Source organism: Dipodomys merriami, unplaced genomic scaffold, assembly GCF_024711535.1.
Source record: "Dipodomys merriami isolate MVZ:Mamm:240054 unplaced genomic scaffold, mDipMer1.0.p SCAF_12, whole genome shotgun sequence".
Lineage (NCBI taxonomy): Eukaryota > Metazoa > Chordata > Mammalia > Rodentia > Heteromyidae > Dipodomys > Dipodomys merriami.
In genome coordinates this window covers 37,036,384-37,058,417 of record NW_027202493.1, presented here as the reverse complement: position 1 = coordinate 37,058,417, position 22,034 = coordinate 37,036,384, and the positions used below count along the sequence as shown (strand labels likewise).

General features: G+C 45.2%; 1 protein-coding gene across 3 annotated transcripts in view; it reads left to right on the top strand.

The window, feature by feature from the left end:
- The first annotated feature begins 742 nt into the window (after nucleotides 1-742).
- Nucleotides 743-22,034, top strand: part of Csgalnact1 (chondroitin sulfate N-acetylgalactosaminyltransferase 1) — a 204,184-nt gene continuing 182,892 nt past the window's right edge. The window contains exon 1 of one of the 3 annotated variants that reach the window (XM_070016566.1): nucleotides 743-884. The gene's annotated coding sequence lies outside the window, so the exon portion shown is untranslated. Of the gene's footprint in view, nucleotides 885-1,359; nucleotides 1,463-2,312; nucleotides 2,401-22,034 lie in introns of those variants that run through there. The other 2 variants (XM_070016564.1, XM_070016565.1) reach the window with 2 other exon arrangements.

The window sequence follows — 22,034 nt, the reverse complement described above, 5'->3', positions numbered from 1 at the left end:
TGAGTATACCGATAGACAGGAAGTAGAAGCAAGGCACTGGGAGTTTAAAGGCTGATTTTTATTGTTTAAATTTAATATGTGTGTGTGTGTGTGTGTGTGTGTGTGTGTGTGTGTGTGTGTCAGCACAGAGGTTTGAACTCTGGGCTTCATGTTTTCGCTTAGCTTTTTCTCTCTAGGCTGGTGCTCCACCACGTGGGCTACGCCTCCACTTCTGGCTGGTTAATCAGAGCTAATCGGAGTCTCTTGAATTTGTTTGGGTTCTTCTATCCGTGATCTTCTGATCTCAACCTTCTGAGTAGCTAGGGTGATAGGCCAGAGTCGCAGGGTGATAGGCCAGAGTCGCCTGTGCCCCGTCAAGGGCTGGTTTTTGGGCCCAGGGCTCAGCACCGGGCTGCTTACAAGCTGTCTATCTGCATCTGCGGGCCAGGATGGACCCCTGGCAGGCTAACCTCATCATCTCCACCTTACTTCAGGTGTTACCGTACTCCACGGAGCAGCGGTGGGCAGTAACCAGTGACAGGTGGTGCATCCTGAAGGTGGCACGCTGGTAGGTATGTAGAGGGGGTGATGGGGGGGGGGGTCCCTGCTTGGTTCTCTTCTTGCACCCCGTCCTGTCCTCGCTGCCTCCTTCCTCTCCTGTTTATTCTCCCAGGGCCCTCGGTGTCCACCAGGGGTCTCTGCAGACGTCCCTTACCTCTCCCGTGGGCTCTCAGAGCCAGGGAGGTTTCTGACCTTAGCAGTGCTCAGCAGAGCTCTGGACCGAAGGCGACCTCACCGCAGCCGGAGGCCGCGCACACCCCCCCCCTACCCCGCCCCACGTGTGGTTTACAAAGTTTGCGGGCGCTGCGCGGCCCTGGGTGGCGAGGGCTAAGGAAACCGAGGAGGTAGGTGCGGGGCGCCGGGGGAGGGGGGTCGGCAACTGTCTGGAGAGATCGAGGGCCACCTAGGTGGAGGGTAGACGCGGGGTCCCCCTCTTTCCGGGGACGGGGGGGAGGCCCCGGCACGCGCGGTGTCCGAACCCCTTCCTTTCCACCCCTTCTCGGAGACCGGCCGTGAGCGCGCACCGCTCCGGGGACCCGGCAAAGCGCGCGGGGGGAGGGTGTCTCGCGGCGAGGACCCCGCGGGGTGCCCCCCACTCGGATGGCGGGGCGCAGGGGACGCAGGGCACAGGGTGAGGCCGGCGGGTGGGCGCAGCCGGGCGCGACCCCAGCCCGGGGCTGCTCGGTCCCCGCGGCGGCGGCGGCGGCGGCGGGCGCTGGGCTTTGGCGGCGGTTCAGCCCGCGCGCCCGCCCGCCCGGCGGAGCCAACGCCGCTCCCCCCCCACCCCCCGCCCTCCCCGGGTCCCTGGAGGCTCCGCGGCTGCCGGAGCGGGAGGTGGAGCCGAGCCCGGCCGCGCAGGAGGGAAAGTTCCGCGGCGGCGGAGCGGCGGAGCTACGGCCGGGCAGCGCGGAGGGCGCGCGGGGTGAGTGTGCTGCCCGCCCCCGGGGCGGCCCGCGGCGGCGCGCGGGGGCGTCCCTGCCGCCCTGCCCTCCGCGCTCCGCGCGCGCGTGGGTGCCCGGCGCGCCCCGGCCCCGTTGGGGAGGGAGGCTCGTCCGCGCGGGGAGCGGGCTGGGGGGGGGGGCGCGGACCACGCTGCCGCGGCGCCCGGAGTCTGCTTCCCGCGGTCGGTCGCTGTCCACCCGGGCTTCCCCCCCCCCCGTCCCCCACCCCGCGGGGCCTCGACCCTGGGAAGGGGTTCCGCGTCACCCCGCGGCTGGGAGCCGCTCAGGTGGACGCCGCAGCCCGCGGCGGAGGCTGCAGAGCCGGGGTCCGGGGTCCGGGGTGGGGCGGGGGCTTCGCCAGCTTGGGGGACGGGGCTGTTTCCATGACTTTCTGAGAATTAAAAACAAGAAAAAACAAGTAGCCTTGGCCCGCGCCCCGCCGCGACTCCGCTGCCATTGTGTGATTCTCCGCCGTGGGCCGGCCCGGCTGGAGGGGAGGGTGGGCGGCCGCTCCCGGCCTGGCCCCCGGCCCCGGTCCTGTCCGCGGGGCCACCCCCGAAACGGCCCGTGCCCTGGGCCGGCGGATCGGAGTGGGTGGAACGCCCAGGCGTGGTCTTGGGGTGCGGTGGGCTGGGCTGGGGGGATTGGAGGGCGGGGTTGGAGGGAGGGAGGAAAGCTGGACCGGCCCAGGCAGAGTTGGGTTCCCGCCCCATCCCCTGCACCTGCACCCCGCCAGTGACTTTGAACTTACCTTCTCATGGTGAGCAAAGAAGGGGGGAGGGAGGAAAGGCAAGAACAATCCCGCACTCCACACCCCGCGGCCCCGGCGAAGACCCACCCACGGGGGACGCGTGGTTCACGGCTGGCACGCTCGGCTTGTGGTTCTGCGGGTGACAGTCTGGAACTTCAGTGTCCTCAGGTTTGTCGAGAATTAACTGCAGCTCTTCTTCTTCTTCTTCTTCTTCTTCTTCTTCTTCTTCTTCTTCTTCTTCTTCTTCTTCTTCTTCTTCTTCTTCTTCTTCTTCTTCTTCTTCTCCTCCTCCTCCTCCTCCTCCTCCTCCTCCTCCTCCTCCTCCTCCTTCTCCTTCTCCTTCCCACTCCTCCTCCTCCTCCTTCCTCTCTTTCCTCTTCTTCCTCTTCCTCTTCTTCCTCTCCTCTTCTTCTTCCCCCCCTCCTCCTCCTCCTTCTTCTCCTCCTTCTCCTTCTTCTTCCCCTCCTCCTCCTCCTCCTGTATCTGCTTGAAATTGCCATTTAAAAAAAAATTCTGCAGGGATTTTGCGCAGGTGATCCACCACGCTAGAGTCCCCACGGTGAGTGTTGATTCAAACAAGCTCTGGGTGGAGGTGTCAGGTTGGCAATTAGGAAAGACACACCTTGGGTAGAGAAGCAGAGGGCAGAGTTGTGCGGGTCGCCCAGAGGGTAGAAGGTGGTGGGGGTCTCGTTCACTGGGAGTCCCAGACAAGGCTGGTGCTGGGAGCACCAGGGATGAGCCCCCCACCCGGGACACGAGCACACAATCTGGACTCGAGATCCTACCTCCTGGGCGTCGTTTAAAATCTGCACGCGTGGGCGATGGAGGGAAATCTAAACGTTGAGATTCCTCCGTGGACACCAGGAGTGGAAGGCACCTGGTGTCTGGCTGTGGCAGGTCCCTGAGCTCCCAGCAAGTTTCTCCCATTCCCGAATTGCGTGGACCTGGAACCGCCTCACTTCACCCTAGACGTAAGATGCCAACTGTACAGGCCAGAAGGGAACCCTGGTGCGTGGCACAGCACATGCTTGTGATTCTCTTGCCTTTTGCCCTTCTTTAGCTTTCAGGGATCCCGAATCTAGCATGTATCAACGCTGAATAGAATTATGACTTTTTTCTTGTGTATGTGATCTTTTCATCCATCCACCCATCTCTTTATGGAAGAACCACGGATGTCTTCTCTGGACATCTGAAAATGATGCTTTGGGGATGGTGGTATGCAGTATTGCTGGGCTTTTCTGTTGGTAAAATTCCGTCCTCTAGTCCTCTGGTGATGAACTGGACTGTCCAGTCTTCATGGTGCTCTCATTCCAGTAGCAATGAGAAAAGAAATCACAGCGTGCTGTACGGGGTTTCTTCTGTCTCCTGCTTCCCCAGGCCTCCTGGTCCAACTTGGTGCCAGGCGGCTTCCTGAGGACTTAATAAATGTTTGTTGATTTGAAATTCACCATGCAATGAAGTTATTCTTCAGGTCCCATGTTTTTTTTATTTCGGCAAAAGGGCCTTGGGATTGTAAATGATAGCCCTCCTATACATCAGGGCTCACAAGTATTAAAGAGGATAAGCTGAAGTAGACTTTATTACCTATTGATTTTGCCCTCATGATGAAGCCGCCTTGAAGATCTGTAAAGCCAGGGTATAGCGGTAGGCTCACCACTAGGGGCCTCCTCTGCATAGTGGATCACTCCTGGCTGTCATTTGTTACCACCACCCTGTCCTTTGAGGTAGCAGAGGCATTTAAGTTCCTGCTTCTTCTTGACATACAATACTGTGCTACAAAAGGATATCCTTGAAAAACATTATCAAGGCCCTAAAATTAATAAAAGTGGCCTTGGATGGATTCAGTATGGCTTTTAAATATCGTTAAAGGTTTTAAGAACTGTTGTATATGTTAATGGTTAAATATATACTTTTAAACAACTTAAATCAAATCTATGATTTTGGTTTAGTATTTTAACTGTTTTTATTTTTGTGTGTGTCTCTTTGGTAGAGATTATTATTATTTCTATTATTTTAGTATGTTTAAAATCACTTTATGTGAGCCAAGTGCCTATACTACTAGCTACTGGGGAGTCTGAGATCTGAGGATGGCGGCTTGAAGCCAGGTTGGGCAGGAAAGTCCATGAGACTCTAATCACTAATTAACCACCAAAAGAGCTGGGAGTGGGGCTGTGGTTCAAGTGGCAGAGCAGCAACCTTGAGTGAAAAAGTTAAGAAGTACTTTCTCTTTTTTCCTTTTCTCCTTTCCTTTCCTTTCTTGTGCTATCCTATCCTTTCTCTCATCTTTCTTTTCTTCCTTTTTTCCTTCCTTCCTTTCTTTTTTTGTGCTGGTACTGGGTCTTGAACTCAGGGCCTAGATGCTATCCCTGAACTTTTTTGCTCAAGGTTAGCACCCAACCACTTGAGCCATAGCTCCACTTCTTGCTCTTTTGATGCTTAATTGGAAATAAGAATCTCACAGAGTTTTCTACTTGGGCTAGCTTTGAATGTCTATCCTCAAATCTCAGCCTTCTGAATAGGCTTACAAGCTTGAGCCTCCAGTGCTGGGTACACTGGTTTTTCTTTTCTTTTCAAATCAAGGTCTAGATCAGTTCTTGTTAGGAAACAAAGTTAAGAGGAATGACATTTTCATGAAGGCTGTAGGCAACTTTTTAAAAATATCACTGATTAGTATACATGTTTATGATTGCTTTTAGGAACCTGTGTATATCAAAGGGTTATGTGGAACCTGTTTACATAATGGAATGGTCTTCTAGAACTGGAAGATGTTTGTGTTCACCCCCAAAACTCCAGTGAAGAAAGGGCTGGGAACCTTCCTGCCTCTCTGTCCACTCCCCAGACTGTAGCTGAGCTGAAGCCAGAACACAGGTCCTATTCTTTGTGGAGAACTCCAAGAGTTAGTATAGTCCACAGCTCTGAGCCTGATGAAGATTATGGATGCATAAGGTGGCAGGAAATGAATGGCTTTTTTATACCTGGAAGATATTTTTAGGAGCTTGCATTTGAGAGATGCCACCTGTCTGGAAATGACAGCTGTGTGCTAGAATTTTCAGTGTGATATTGAGGACCTACCACTTAGCACAACACCACTTTGCTTCAGATAATTTTTGTTGTTGTTTTTAGACTATGCAGAACATAACATTTGCTTATCCCGGGGTCACATCTGCTACTTTGTTTTATTTGCACACACAAAGGACAGTTGAATTGTTGCAGGAAAAGGGAAGCAGGAAACTGGGAGGAGGTAGTTGTGAATTTTCTATTTATACTGAGCTTTAGGGCCAACCTTACTTTTGCCTTCCAAAAGCACATGCTACCAGCTTACAGTTTCCTATAAGTAATTGTTCTCCAGTGCTTTTTTAAAAAATGTGTGTGTGCTTACCAGGGGCTTGAACTCAGGCCCTGGGTGCTGTCCCTGAGCCTTTTCACTTGTGCTCTACTACTTGAGCCCCAGCTTTTCTTCTGGATTCTTGCTGGTTCACTTGGAGATGAGAGTTCCATGGACTTTCCTACCTTGGCTGGCTTTGAACTGCTATCCTAAGATCTCAGCCTCCTGAATAGCTGAGGATTACAGGTGTAAGCTACGGGTTCCCAGCTTCTTCAGTGATCTTATAAGTCCCTTTCTGAAATAGATCCTCAGTGCCTTGAAAAGTACTACTTCTGTCTCTCTATTAGCTACTGTGAATGTTAATGTATTGGTTGATGCATGTAATCAGGCTGCTGCTGTTTCATGAGTTGGCTTTGTGCAGACTAGCTCTAAGTGCTAACTTGCACAAAGTTAACTTGCTAACTTGCTAGTTCCTCTGCACTGGACCATCTGGTGCCCAGCCAGGGGGTTAGGTTTATTAAATATGCAACAAGCCAGACTTCAGCACAGCTCACCTCCCTGTTCAGCTCTACTGTATATGGAATATTCTTCACAGACATTCATGATGTTATCTGTAGGGGTGACAAAATTGTTGGCAAGCAGTACATATATAAATAAACATATATAGTATATGTATGTATCTGCTAATGGCTATTAGTGTTATTGACTTAATTGCTTTTACTCAGTGAATTTAGTGCCCGTGATAATATTTGGAAAGGCTCCTTGTTAAATGGTGTCTGCAATTCTTCTCTTCCCATGATTAAAAAAATAGCTATATTTATGGAGCACTTAATTGTGAAGCAAGCGCTGTACTGAGTGTAAGACTCAAGCTATTTACTTAATTGGCACAGCTGCCTTAGAAAGTATGCATTGTTATTATCTGCATTTTGCAGATGGGAAAAATCAAGGTTTAGGAGATAAGGTGCTTGCCAAGGGTCAAGTAGTTGGAGGAGCTAAGACTCAGTCCACATCGGTCTAACTTCAGCTCAAAACCTTTGTGCTTTTTTTTTTTTTTCTGTAGTACTGGAGCTTGAACTTAGTGCCTGAGCACTTTCCATTACCTTTTTTTAATTCAAGACTGGGTGCTCTACCATGTGAGCCACAGTTCTACTTCTGGCTTCTTTTGGGTAATTAATTGGAGATAAGAGCCTCATGGACTTTACTGCCCAGGATGGCTTTGAACCACACTCCTCAGATCTACACCTCCTAAATGGCTAGGATTACAGGCATGAGCCACTGATGCCCAGCTTTTTTTTTTTTAAACTCTAGCATAAACTTGTTGAAGTGGCAGCTGGGAAAATGACTTAAGCATTCTTAGGGTTAACAAAGCAGCGAAACGTCGGTTTTCATTAGTTCTTGGACTTACTTCTGAACATGATATAGCAAGATAACAAATGCATTTTTATCAGCCAGTGAGTCTGCTTCAGCATGTTTTATTTACAGGTCTTGTAGATGCTGTTTTAATTTTTCCCTCTGCAGTTTAAAAGATGATAGAGAACACCCCTGTAAAACATTTATATTCTTATCAGGATGCTTTGCAGGCACGTTCAAAGAAGAATCTCTGGATAAAATAGAGTGTTCAGATGTTGCTGTTGGGGCAATCCATCCATGTATCACAAACATTGAACACCCATCGCTTGTGAATGTGTTTTGGAGAGGCTCTGTGCTAGAATGCAAAGAAGAGGCAAGCACCACTTACTGGCTGGGGCTGCCTGGTGCTCTTATTGGAGACGTTGGAGACTTGGTTTCATCCAGTGCATGCTGGGAAGAACAACATTGTAAGAACTTGTTACAAAAGTTAAGTGGCATTTAAAGGTAACATGCCAAGCCAAATGGAGGTGGCAGGTTGTAAGGACTGACATTGCTTTCCTCTTTATCCTTAGCTATCTCTTCTCACCCTTTCACTTCTCCTTCCTCTTTCCAGCACTACTTATGAGGTGGAGGGAGATAGAGATATAACTCAACTCTGGCAGGATGCTGGTGGCTCATACCTATAATCCTAACTACTCAGGAGGCTGAGATTTGAGGCTCACCATATGGAGTCAGTGCAGTCAGACTCCATATTTTGGGATCTCCAATTGGAGACTCTTATCTCCAATTAAGGAGCAAAAATGTTGGAATTGGGGGTGTGGCTCAAGTGGTAAAGCACTCGCCATGAAGTGAAAAAGTTGAGTAAGAGGGAGAGGTCAAGCACCAGTCTTGGCAAGAAAAAAAAATAGAAAGAAAGATAACTTAGATCCAAGGTATCATGTGAACAATTCCTTGTAAATATTATTTTCTGTTCTCCCTCATACGACTGGGACAGGTCTGCAGTGGAGGTGGGTGAGTTATGAGCTGGCACTGGCCTAGAGTCCCTGTCATGAACTTGGCTATTACCTGAGCTGCCTAGAATCAGCTGACCAGGGCACCTTGGAACCTAAGAGAGTAAGAGATTGGGTTTGAGAGGTAAAGGAGAGGCTCTTTGAATGCAGGCCATGACCTCAATTCTCAAGCGGGCTGAGCAGTAAGAGTTCAGAATTTTGAAGACTAACGATGCAAGCTGTTTCTCCTGGGGAGCTCTGCAGCCCTTCTGCACCCCCAGCTTGCTTCATTGCCTATTAGACACCCCAGATTCCTGGCCCCTTACCATAGGCTTTTCTCAAAGGCAGTGTATCCTTAGCAAGTCGCTAGGTTGCCTGCCAGTTCCCACTCAAGTGAGTGAGTTGAGAGTGAGCTGGTGTCACAGGAGAAACAATCCTTCTCTTAGTTCCAGTTGGAGATTTGGTTAAAGACACTCTGGTCTGTTTCACTGTGTGGCAGAGTGCCAGATCCACAGGAGCCTCAGGGTGGGCACTGCTGGCATGGCCTGTGTAGCAGGCTGTGTTGCTAGCTAAGGGTGGGTTTGACTGAGATGTGCTAGTGGTTTTTATGATAATGAACTGCCTTGTTTGGTGTGCAGAGTAGATGCTGTGTGTGGTATGGAGGGAATATAGTAGGTTTCACAAAATCATTACAGTTTAGGAACGTCTGTCTCCCTCAGCCAGGGAACAGAAGGCCTTGAGTCATTATTTATTATGTATAGACAGAAGTTGGCCCTTCTGTGAATAAGCAAACAGAACCTGTCCAGGTGCAAATGAAGCTTGAGTTAAGGTTTCAAAAAAAAAAAAAAACCTGCCAAAAAAACCCAAAACTTAAAATTACAAGCAGGATCAAGTTTAGAGCAAATTTCTGTCAGTTTCAAAAGCCCATTTTATAGAATTAATAGTGTGTGAAAGAGAAATGAACATACAAGGACAAGGAGGACTTTTGTGGGAAGAGGAATAATCCTTGAAGTGAAATCAACTGGTTCATGGGGGGATGAGAAGGACACCATATTGGATTTTATACCAACACGTGAGAAATGCTGGGAAGCAGGGAACTCATTGAGGACCCAGCTGGCCTGAGAGTTGAAACCAGTTCACAAAGATCGAGGCTATACTCTTTCTCAACTAGATGATCTTAGGCAAATTACCTGATGCTTTAGATCCTAGTTTCTCATTTATGGAATGGAGACAGTCCTGTTTGTCTTATTGGGTGGTCTGCTGATTCACTGAGGCAATCTATGTAAACTCAGTAGCACATGGTAAAAACTAAATACAAGGAAGAGAAATGAACTCTTTTTATCTATGGAGGAGAATTTGGAAGAGTAAGGAGAGAATCCTAAGTTTTCCCTGGACCTTGAACCTCTAAGTTCCACTCTTGGAATGTTTTAGGTTAGATATCTTTGGATCACCATTGTGTGCAGGTCACCACGATAAGGTACTTGTATGGAAATAAATTCCAGTAAACCCCTATGGACACTCTTATGTAGCTTGCAGTTTTAGAGAATAGTGTGATAGTAAGACTTACTAGTAAGCAATGGATTTCTAATATTCCTTTGCTACATAAATTAGCTGTTCAAAAGAGAGTACCTTTCCTTTGCTTCCCCATCCCTGACCTCTCTATATATACTAATTTGGAAATGACTTTTTTTTCTTAGACTTCCATAGGCATGAGTAACTCAGAGGACCAAGGATATATAGAAGTAGAATTTATCTGAGTGTGTTTCTGGCTATGTAATAGTGAATGAAGGGAGGGAGATTTGTATTTTGGAGGAATTTTTCTTTGGATATGCCTATGTGACCTCTCAGTACTGGATTCTGTCTGTAGTATGTAATCTGGCTTAGAGATTCTGCTAGCTTTTTTTTTTTTTTTTTTGGTTTGTTTATTTCCCATGAAACTCATGGTCTATAGATGTGTAGGTTTAACAAACAGGGCGTACCCAATTTGTAGACAGGCTTCTCTAGAAGGAGGCTAGGTGAGCAGAGAAGAGGATGTTAGATCTGATTCACTATGTAGCCAAGAGCAAATTTTTAATCCATAAAGAAAGAATTTAATCATTAAAATGCAGGAGCTGTTCAAATGCTAAGCAATGAAATTTGTGGGCTGTGAATTGATTCATCAATCCAAATAGCAGCCAATACCAAAATCTGAGCAGAAAATCAGTTACTTTGTTGGATCAAATAAGCTGGTTCAACATCTTGCGTTCTCTTAGAGTCTTTCCTTTAAGGATAACATATAATTCACTTAAATAATTAAAAATCCAGAGGATTTTCATTGGGTATATAGGAGAATTCATCTAGTTTCACTGAAATTAACTTTTTATGTTCCCCTAAGATTATATGTGGATCATTATGACTGGGTAACAGAGGCCATGGCAAACACCTCCATAGTCCCTTCTGCAAAGTTGGTGCCTTCATGTTTAGTGTTCCTGCTTAAGGCCATGACCTCATGATGTCAACACTGGAATTATTTGCTCCCTGAGTACCAAGCCTGCAGTAAAACTAGGTGACTGAAAGCATGAGGATGTGTATCGCGTGTCCATGGAGGTGGCCTGGTGTGAGTGAAAGCATGCGGGAGGAATCGACGTCTTCGATTTTCTCTCCTTGGACTCTTGTTAGGATTTTGTTTGCTTCTTTCTCCTTGGGGCTACGGCCAGGCCAGTGTGAAATTATTTGGCCAGGATTGCTGCTTGCTCTTCATCACTAAGGAATGGAGATCAGGGAATGAGTGGAAAGCTTTAAATGAAATTGGTCATGTTCCAACAGTTAATTCACATACATTAGAAACCTTTAATATGAACAAATTGTGCATTTGAAAAGAAAGGGTTCCTTCCTTCCTGGGGAATTTGTAGACCTTATTAACAGTCGTGTGAAGTTAGACATAATGAGAGAACCACTGGTTAGCCATTGAAATCACAGCATTTCTGAGATCATTGGTCTGATGACAGTATAATGAAGAATTCATTGATCATTTGAGGTGATCTGTACTATCTCCATATCTTACAGATAAGCAGGAGGCTCAGAGAGGTGAAGTGACTTATATAAGATGACTCAGCTGCTCAGTGGGATAATGATGGTGGATGGTGTCTTGTTCTTTTCCCTCCCTCCCTCCCTCCCTCCCTGGGGTTTGAACCCAGGGTCTCACACTTGCTTAGTAGGTACCCTTACTGTTGAATCATGCCTCCAGCCTCAATTTTTGCTCATTCTTTTGAGATAAGGCCTGCCTTTCTGCCCCCTTTAGATCTATGTTAAGGTTCCTGGTAGTTAGGATTACAGGTGTGTACCATTGCATTGAGCAGTAGTCTGAAGAACACTTTCTGCCTAGGCTGGCCTTGAACTGTGACCCCAACATTCTTAGCTGCCAAAGTACCTAGGGTTGCAGATTTGAGTCACCAGTGCCTGGCTAGTCATGCTATGCAACATTGTTAGTACAGCTGGTTTACAGGTAGATTTAGGTATTCCTATAGTCATAACTGTGTACTGTGTTGAGTATGAGACAGGAACTGTGTTCATGAATGGAAATGTCATTGTAGGATCCCTATATTTGGGTGTAAAACTGAGCTGGAGAAACCAAATGGAAATCCACTCTTGAGAATCTTCATAAGCATGCCTGTTTTTAACTATATTTGTGTACAGTGTGTATTTTCTTAAAAGCTACCTTTAAACAAATTACATATTCATAATCTTGTGGCAGGCTGGATTTAATAGAGTGAGGCTGGCTCCCAGTACACTGAGTATTCTTGAAGGTACTGAAAAGAGGACTAATGACCTAACTGAACATTATTAGGGGGAAGTTGGACATCGTGGTGCTCTGGGTGTCTGACAGCGCAAGTGGTTAAGAAAATGCAGCTTAGAGAAGCAGATCTGTGTGGACTGAGTTGTTCACTTTTTGTTCAGTGTGTGGTGTGGATGTATGTATGTATAGTTTGCAGAGCAAGAAGACAGGGCTGAATAATGCATGGGGTTTCTGTGGTTGGAGTGGTAATTTGAAAGGATGTGGATGGCATTCACAGTTGGAGCTGGTGGGATTTTACGTTTAATGATTGTACCTTTCCCATAGCCATCTGTCTTTCTCTTTAATAAGCGATATTCCTTATCTGGTCTGATTTGTGTACATTGATTGCACCATTATACTTATTAAATATTAAAAAGCATCATTCCTAACCCCCTCTCTGTGTGAAGCCTAATTAGGTGAAGTGTTCAGTGCAAACCTGGCATTATCATTCCAGAATAATAGTCTGGTCATTACCTATGACACATACCTCAGTTTTTTCTGGTTCATGTGCTATTTTCTCTCCTCCTCCAGGAGGAGATATGTAAGACCAATTTTTTTTGATGAAATTTTCGGTACTGTTGGGCTCTTAGGAGGAACTATGGTTCAAAGATTATGAAATCTTTAAAAAAATGTATGAAGAAGTTATTATCTATCCTTTGTATTCTTCAGGGATCAGATTTCTGAAAAGATATATACATCAGTTGTTCTGTGACATTAATTTTTATTAGATTGTCATCTTAATAAAAAAGAAAAGCATAACCAAAAGCCATGTTGGAAAGAAAATGCCAATTGATAGTAGTTACATTTTATGCATACTACTGATAAAAGTGAATATTTAAGCCAGGCATTAGTGGCTTATACCTGTAATCCTAGCTACCCAGGAGGCTGAAGATGGGAGGATCATGGTTTGAGGTCAGCCATGGTGAAAAGTGCAAGAAAACCTTCACCAATAACTGGGCAGTGTGGTGTGTGTCTGTTATCCCAGGCACCTTGGAAAGCATGAACCAGAATAGTGGTGCGCCAGGTGTATGCCTGAACAAAAAGTGTCACCCTGTCTCAAAATAATTGTAACCCCTCTGTATGGTATTTTCACAATAAAAATAAATAAATTAGTAAATTAAAAAAAAAGTGCCATCCAAAGGCGGGGGAGGGGAGGGGGGGGCGGAAAAAGAATATTTTTAGATAAATTTAAAAAAATTAGATAAAGAGTATGTTTAGATAAATTAAGTCATTATCACTGCTGATCCGTGACCTTCCTTTTCAGCTTCTCCTTCTCTGTACAGTCTGATTCAAGAATTTGTTTGTGTCATTGACTTGATAGCAACCATTTTATCATCAAAGAGCCAAAAATACGATTATGACTCACTCCAGAGATTCCAGATTATCACTCTGATAAGCTATCCAATGGCACTTTGAACTAATCACTGTAATGAACATTGTCCTGTTTTTTTGAGGCATTTACCGTATTCTCTCATTTATTATGTAAATTTCTGAAAACATCTGCAGACTGCTGTGAGCCTGCATGTGCATACAGGTGCCCACACACCCACGTGATCAGTCTCCCAGGCATGAACCACATAGGAACAGGCTTGGTGTCTTATTCCTGTCTCTGGGATAAAAGCTTGTAAGCTGGAAGTTGCATGTAATGTCTGGTTATCAGGCTAATAGGTTTTTCCCTCTCAGTGATTCCAGCCATTCCTGGTGGGCTTGTTCAGACTGCCTTTCTCCCTTCATGACTGTAAACAGTATTGCTTCCCACTTTTGAACTCTGGGAATCAGTTTGTGAGTCTCTCTAATATAAACTATTTTTTGTTTGTTTTTGTTTTGTGCTAATACTGGGTCTTGAACTCAGGTCCTCACCCTATTCCTTTTTCACTCAAGGCTGGTGCTCTACCACTTGAGCCACACCTCTGCTTCCAGCATTTTGATGGTTAATTGAAGATAAAAGCCTCTCTGTCTGGCTTCCAATTGTGATCCTCAGATCTTAGCCTCTTGAGAAGCTAGGATTACAGGAGTGAGCCTCCAGTGCCTGGCTTTTAGGTTTAAGTTATTATTATTATTATAAAGGTGATGTACAGAGGGGTTACAGTTTCATAAGTCAGGTAATGAGTACATTTCTTTTTGGATAGTGTCACCCTTTTCTCTCTCTCTCCCAGTTTTCCCCACCCGTCCTGAAACACCATTGTGTAGTTCTTCCAGTTGTGTTTGAATGTGGTCAGATCAAAGCAAAAACAGTATGGCATGCTAAATCAACATTTCCTTTCCAACAGATAAGCTTTGTAAGAAGCCAGCTTAGCACTCTACCACTAAGCTACATTCCCAGCCCTCTAAAGAATATTTTTAACAGTACTAGGGATTGGTCTCCGGGCCTCATTTTGCTTGGCAGGTATTCTACCACCTGAATCATGACTCCAGCTTCTTTCTTTGGCTGTTGTTATTTTTCAGATTGGTTCTTACATGTTGACCTGGGCTTAGACAGTGATCCTCCTATCTCTGTTTCCTGAGTAGCTGGGATTACAGGTATGAACTTCTGCACATGGCTGCAATTTCAAAAAGTATTTCCAAGAGAATCAAAAAGACTACATAGCATGCCCCTATTGTTTACATAGCCTTGGTACAGCCATGATGGAGTCTGCCACAAGACTGATGCACTGAGTCTTTTGGCAAGCCTCCCGTTCTGTTGTGAGGTTCCCACAGTGGTTCCTCCTACAGTAAGTTACCATTGTTTATTCAGGAACTTAATGCTTGTCTCTCTGATTCCCTCCCGCTGAGTATTTGTATTAGATGTGTTAAGGTAGCTGCTTATACCACAGAACTTAAAAACGGCCCCCTGGTGCTTTCAGGAAGACTTTCAACCTACTTCCAAATGTCCTTTTGACCAGATTCCACCATGCTGTCGAGTTCGCCATGTAATTCTCTGAGTCCTTCTGTGTTCCTACCTGATTTTGCTGTAGAGTTGAGGTAATATGTTTATTCTTACGTTTACTTTTAAATCCATCACTGATAAATATATATATGTATATATGTACATGTAACGTGCATAGATATTTTTCCTTACAGTATTAAGTAAATCCTCGTAAGCATCCTGAATCTTCTCTTTGAAGCCTGGTGTGTGTATGTGCATTCTGGTTGTATTTCCTTCCTTCTTCCAGCTCTGCCACAGCTGGGGAATGGCTCTCCACATACTCTTAACCGTTTCCTTTGATTTTTCCTTTAGCTTTATCCATGTGTGCATCTTGAGATAATTGTGTGTGTGTGTGGGGGGAAGACTATTGAATTGGGAAATTTGACTCACACCTCAAGGTAACACCGGAGAACAGTTACTAAAAACAAGTGGTGAGAAAGACCAAAAGAGCATTCTTCCAATGAAATAGCAGAACTTGAGCTTCACAGTTGGTGGAGATCACCCTGCTCTGAGGCAGAGAGGGCATCAGCGTGGGGTTTGTACAGGATTTGTGTGAAGAAGCTGGGCCTCGAGGCTGCACTAACTTGCTGCCCTGCTTTCCGGAGGATGCAGGGGTCAGGCTTGGGAGCTGCCTCACCAGGCCTTGCAGGACTATGGCAGAGATCCCTGCTGACACATCTGTGTGTGTGTGTGTGTGTGTGTGTGTGTGTGTGTGTGTGTGTGTGTGTGTGTGTGTGTGTGTGTGTGTGTGTGTGTGTGTGTGTGTGTGTGTACAGTATACCTATGTGGTAATGGAGAGACAGCCAGGCACCCTTGTGTGTGTGTGTGTGTGTGTGTGTGTGTACAGTATACCTATGTGGTAATGGAGAGACAGCCAGGCACCCTTGCCCACTGTGCAGGAGTCTGGTCCTACTGTGAGCAGGAAAGTGAACCTCGGGGGTGCATGGGGGTGGAGTGGTATTTGACTGTCACCCACATCACAGGGATTGGCTCAGAGAGGCCCAGCAGGAAAGCCATCGGAAACCCATGACAGGACCTATGAGAAGCAGAGAATCTTGGTTTTAAGCATCTGCTTAAAATGGCAAGACACGGGATGGGAAAGTGGCTCAGTGGTAGAGTGTTTGCCTTGCATGCATGAGGTCCTGGGTTCAATTCCTCAGCACCACATAAGTAGAAAAAGCTGTAAGTGGCGCTGTGGCTCAAGTGGTAAGAGTGCTTGCCTTGAGCTCAAGAGCTGAGGGACAGCGCCCAGGCCCAGAGTTCAGGCCCCATGACTGACAAAAAAAAAAAGCAAGACATTGCAACAGTGAAGACTAAGTTTGTCTGTGTTGTATGGAGAATGGCAACTCCAGATAGTTTACTTCTTATGTAGCATAAGTGATTAAGGGGCCAGTTCAGACATGGCATGCTTCTATAGTTCCTAGGAAAAGCCTCCTACTATACCACACCTATATCTTAGGACAGTGGTCCTTAGAGGGAGCTGCAGAAGCTCCAGCTGTCACATCACATTCTAGGAATAAGAGGGATGGAAAGACAGGACATTCTACATGGGATTTTTGCTTAGATCTCCTTAGCTATAACATTCAGTCATGTGACCACACGTAGTGCTAAGAGAGGTTAGGAACTCTATGTTGCTTGTTGGATACATTTGGAGTTTTTTTGTTTTTTTTTTTTAAGGAGACAAGGGGTAGTGACAGCAGTCAGCAACCTGGGTTATTCTGACTTCGTGTTAGTGTGGTCAAGTGGTCTTTCCTTCCTCCATTGTTCCAGACTTAGACAAAGGACTGCCAGCAGTTGCTGTGGTGGGATTAGGGGTGGGGCTAATAGAGACAGGATCCATCAGCCTGTGCTGGCTTAGCTGGCCGGTGTGGACGGAAAGAAATTGTACTCTTTGAAGGTGAATAGTTCATCACACCCTCCATTTTCTGAATCACAACTGTGTCTGGTGACAAAGTAACATCAGGACTGACTCTGTCATCTGCCAGTGGCCAGAGAATTATAGAACCTGCTGGACTTTTCCCTGCTTAGCAGAAGGGAAATCTATCTGAATAGTACAGGTAAGGTCTTTCTTTCTTTCTTTTTTTTTGGGGGGGGGGTCCGGTTGTGGGGCCTGAACTCTGGGCCTGGGTGCTGTCCCTCAGCTCTTCAGCTCAAGGCAAGTTCTCTAGCACTGAGCCACCTTCCCAGCCCAGGGTCTTTCTTACACATAACTACTACGCTACCTTAACAACATTTAACATTTTCTAAAAATTGCCTGTTAGTACCCACCCTATTTGTACATTTTGCACAGTTTTCTCAAGAATGAGCTCTTTGTGGAATCACAATCTGAGGGATATCTATAGTCTTTGGTCCTTTGGCTTCTGTAGTCTCTTAGTTTGTTAAGAGATACATTGCTCACTTTCTATCTTCTATTGTTTTCTATAACGTTAGAAGCTTAATTCAGTCATTTCTTTTAGATGAAATTATTCCCAATTCACAATATCTTTCTTTTCCTTCTTCCTAAAAAACTCATATGAGATATTAGAAAAATCTGATCTCCACCTGTTTACTATAATTGCCGTCTTGTATGGCTTTTCTTTGGCTCTCTAGTCTGTTATATTACTGGCAATGCAAATCTGCGATTTCTTCTTCACCCACATTGCTGTGACCTCCCAGACATTTGGCCAAAAGTAAACACTCAGAGAGGAAGGGAGGAGTGCTTCCCAGTTCTTCTTCTCTCCTGTGTTAAAAGAACAACTTTAGGCAGATTAAATTTAGCTGAGTTTATTTGAGCTGAGAATTCTTCAGGAGTTGGGCAGTACCTCCAGCCAAGGGAGATCCAGAAAGAGAGAGCTCCACCCAGCATCCTTGGCGGCAGCATTTAGGGACAGAGAACAGAGGTGACTTTAGGTTCATGAACCACTTGTCTGGCACTAGCCCAGCTCAGCCTTTTCCTTATTTGGGCATATAGTCTGATAGGTTAGCAGATCCTAACTGAACCTCTGCTGTGATGACTTTTCTGAGAGTCAGCTATTTGTTATAAGAAGCAACATCTAAATTAGATGCCAGCATGTTGGCATAGTGAGTGACGTTGCAGTTTGCTACACTGTGATTCAACATGCAGAGGGTAGCTTTAGGCCACATTTTATTTAACACTTGGTATCAGGTATTGATTTTAGGAAGCAAGGAAGAGGGTGCTACTTTGAAAATTTAACCATGTCCCCCTAGATCAGAAATCCTGGGGAGTGGCTGTTACAGGAGGTGGACAGGTGGCTGTGGCTCCTGGTGCATCCTGGAAGGCCCAGGTCTGTACTTCTGGGTCTGAGCTCACATGCTGCGTGAGATAAGCTATTTCCTTCTGGTGACATACAGGTGCATTAAAAGAAATCATTAGAGACCACAACGAAAGCATATTCTTTGCTCACAGGAGCCAGGTACAATGCAGAATTCCTACCCCACCTGCTTTCACTTGGAAAAGGTCAGTGTGCTGTAGGCACACAGGACAGTGTGCATCATTTTGCACAGGCACTCTTGGTTCCTAGGCAGCAGAAGGTCACTAGGCACTCGGCACAGAAGCGTGACGTTCATTCCCTGATTAAAATTGTGTTGTAGGAGTCGTGGCAGAGTTTAGTGGTAATCCACACTGGCATTCAGCATCATGGATCACATAAGTGTTGTCTTCTAACTCAGGGTGACCGAAACAGTGTTGTTTGATTCGGTAGTTATCCTGGACAAGGAATTGATTTATTCTTGCTAATGGAAAGTCTAGGGTCTTGAAGTGAGAAATAATGGAATCGCTTTTGTGTTTAAGTACCCTTTCACATTGACAGTCAATGTGAAAGGTCTTGCATGTGATCTTGTAATGGTAACCTGCCCCAAGGAACGAGTTCCACATGAACAAGGGAGCTTTCTAATCACGTGCTTAGAATATTTGGACAGCATCTTACTTTTAGTTTATTCACAGTTACTGTTATACAACAGAGGAGAAAAAGAGGGAGAAGATCTGCTTTATGATAGGTTGATATTGACAACCTCTTTCAACACCTCACTACTCACTAACAGCCTAGCATAAAGACCTGATTAAGTAATACAATCATTTGAAAGTGTAAGTATTCTATATTTAGGTATTTGTATTCAATCTTTTTTTTTTTTTTTTTTTGCAGTCCTGGGACTTGAATTCTAGGCCTGGGCACTGTCCCTGACCTCCTTTTGCTTAAGGTTAGCACTCTACCACTTTCAGCTTTTTCTGTAATTAATTGGAGATAAGAGTCTCATGGATGTTCCTGCCTGGGCTGGCTTCCAACCATGATCCTCAGATCTCAGCCTCCTGAGTAGCTAGGATTATAGGCATGAGCTACCCATATCTGGCTTGTATCCATCCTTTTCAGTTTTCAAAATGAATTTGAGAAGTCTGCATGTTTTGATTTATTATTATTGGTGATGGTGGTGGTCCTGGAGTGAACTCAGAGCCTGACAATCTACCACCTGAGCCAGGCTTCCAGCCCAGCTTTATGCTGTCTTTTATGTTTGTCAGTTTGTGATGAGATCTCAAGGATTTTTCTACCTGGGTTGGCTTTGAATTGTGATCCTCTAGTTCTCAGTCTTCACTGAGTAGTTAGAATTCAGATGTGAATCTCTGATGTCTGGTTTACTTTTTTTTTTTTTAAAGAACAAATCCATGCCATTCATGTTATAAAACAGTAAATCAGGAAACTATTTACATTCTGAGAAGGATCCAAACTCTTTCATAGGATGCAGCTCTGCATGGTAATCCAGAGATCAACTTTGCCTGTGAGGCAAGGCTCTTAGCCCCCCCCCCCCCAATCATGTAACAGCCTCTATGCTCTTCCACTTATTTATGTATGAGTGCATCTATGTATGTGTGTATGTATATATGTATGTATGTATTGCTAGTATTAGGGCTTACGCTCTGGGCCTTGAGCTTTTACTTGTTGTTTTGCTAAAGTCTGGTGCTCTACCACTTGAGCTACACCTCTACTCCCAGCTTTTTGATGGTTAATTAGAGATAGGAGTCTCATGGACTTCCCTACCTAGACTGGCTTCAAACCATGATCCTTAGATCTCAGCCTCCTGAGTAGCTAGGATTACAGGTGTGAGCCACCAGTACCTGGATTATGTGTTTGTTCTTTTAATACTCATTCACTAAGCCACTACTTGGTGCCAAGTACTGAGTAAAAGCCTCATAAAGACAGAGCTGCTTTTTATGCTAATTTCATTATTGGAGAATGCTTAATATTAAGTAAAAGGTTAATTACTGGTGAGTCAGTTTTTTTATTTTTTTAATTGTGAAAATACGGTACAAAGGGGTTACAATTACATGGGCAAAGCAATGAGTACATTCTTATCAAGCATTGTTTCCTCTTCCTTTGTTTCCCCTTTCCATCCCTTCCCATCTCCCCCCAGGTCCCCCCCCCCCCCCGCCCCAGCCAAAGTTGTAAAGTTCATTTTTCCCACTTAATGACTTATACATCTCATTGTTGTAATGGGTCCACCTGTATCCCTATTTAAACAATTTGTTTTTTCCCTTCCCCTCCATAAATTATACCAACATTAAATACAGTGAAAGCAGGCATTATACCGTGGGGGAGGGACATACAAAGCAACAAAAAAATCATCTTATAAATATGTTAGAAACAATTGCAAGTAAGAAAAACCATTTGAATCCTTATCTTAGATTTTTTTTTTTTTTGGCCAGTCCTAGGGCTTGAATTCAGGGCCTGGGAACTGTCCCTGAGCTTCTTTTGCTCAAGGCTAGCACTCTATCATTTGAGCCACAGCGCCACTTCCAGCTTTTTCTGTTTATGTAGTACTGAGGAATTGAACCCAGGGATTCATGCATGCTAGGCAAGCACTCTACCACTAAGCCACATTCTCAGCCCTGGTACCTGCTTTATGGTAGCTGCTAAAAAGTACTAAAACAGTACTAAAAACTGTACTGTTAAAAACTCTGTACCTTCTGTAGCTGTCAGCAAATTAGAAGTAGAGCTTGGAGCACAGATTTTTCTTATTAGTTAATACATATCCATCAAAGATGGTAGGAGAAGGATAGCTACCTATTATGTGCGTTTATTTGAAACATCCATTTTTTTTCCAGCAGACTAATTTCTAGAAAAGGAGAGATATGATTCAAGATAGGTTGACTCACATTGAAACATTAGTTCACATAACCTAGTTCTCTTAACTCAAGATTAGAACCCATTGTCAGGAAACATTTGGTAAATGACACATTTTTAGAAAACGTCTTATTTTCTGTGGGCATAAGTGGAGATTAAAATTCTAGTGCCATACATAATTGAAATGCCAAAATAGCCTTGCAGCACAGCTTGACAACTTGGTTATTACTTGGTTCAATATTGTAATTTATTTTCTAAATTATTAACCATGGCACTCCTATGAAAAACAGTCCTTAATATAAAATACTAGGGAATGTGGACAGGTCATTGTCCAGGATTTGAGTTCAGGCTCCAGTATCAACACACACACACACACACACACACGTTTAAACATTCAAAAAACTCACCCATCTTGAGGGCTCTGGATTTCTTTCTTTCTTTCTTTCTTTTTCTTTTTGTCGGTCATGGGGCTTAAACTCTGGGCCTAGGCGCTGTCCCTTAGCTCTTCAGCTCAAGGCAAGCACTCTACCATTTCAACCGTAGCGCCACTTCCAGTTTTCTGGTGGTTTTTGTTTTAGTTTTAGTTTTTTTTTTAGATAAGAGTCTCGTGGACTTTCCTGCCTGTACTGGCTTTGAACTGTGATCGTCAGATCTCAGCCTCCTGAGTAGCTAGGATTACAGGTGTGAGCCACTGGCCCTGGCTGGATTTCTTTCTTTTAGGGAGAATTGTCTCCACTTCTGCACATTTTCTAATCTCAGGGGATCCCAGCTGTATTGGTTTTCCATCTCTTGATGCTTCTTCCTTGGGACCTGCCAGCTGTATTGGTGGCATCAGCAATGCAGGGTTGGCTGCAGGTCTGGTCTCCCTCAGCCTGCCTGGTAACAGTGGTGGGTTGGTGGGGGAAGTTCTGGTCAGTGGCAGTTACCGCCTGGTTTGTAAGGTGGTTAGCATGAGGGAACAGAGGGAGCAGAGAGGAGAACTCCTTCAGTGTTATGAACAAATAAGTCCCAGCAACTTATTAAAAACACCTGACTCTAGGAATGCAGTCAGAGGGACCACCAGGCTCTCTTTGTTCCTACTTAGGAATCCGGGTTTCTGGAATCACTGGGAATGCTGATTTCCTGGCAATTGGCTCTGCACAGAAATGAGAAAGACACATGACCTCGTTATTATTCCTTCCTAGGGGTTCACTTGAGACATCTTACTTTCCTGTTCGTCCTTGAGTACGTTTTTTAAAAAGTCCATTCAGAGTAACAGTCTGCTCATAAATGATCATTCCAACCTCAGCACGTACATGGTCCAAGT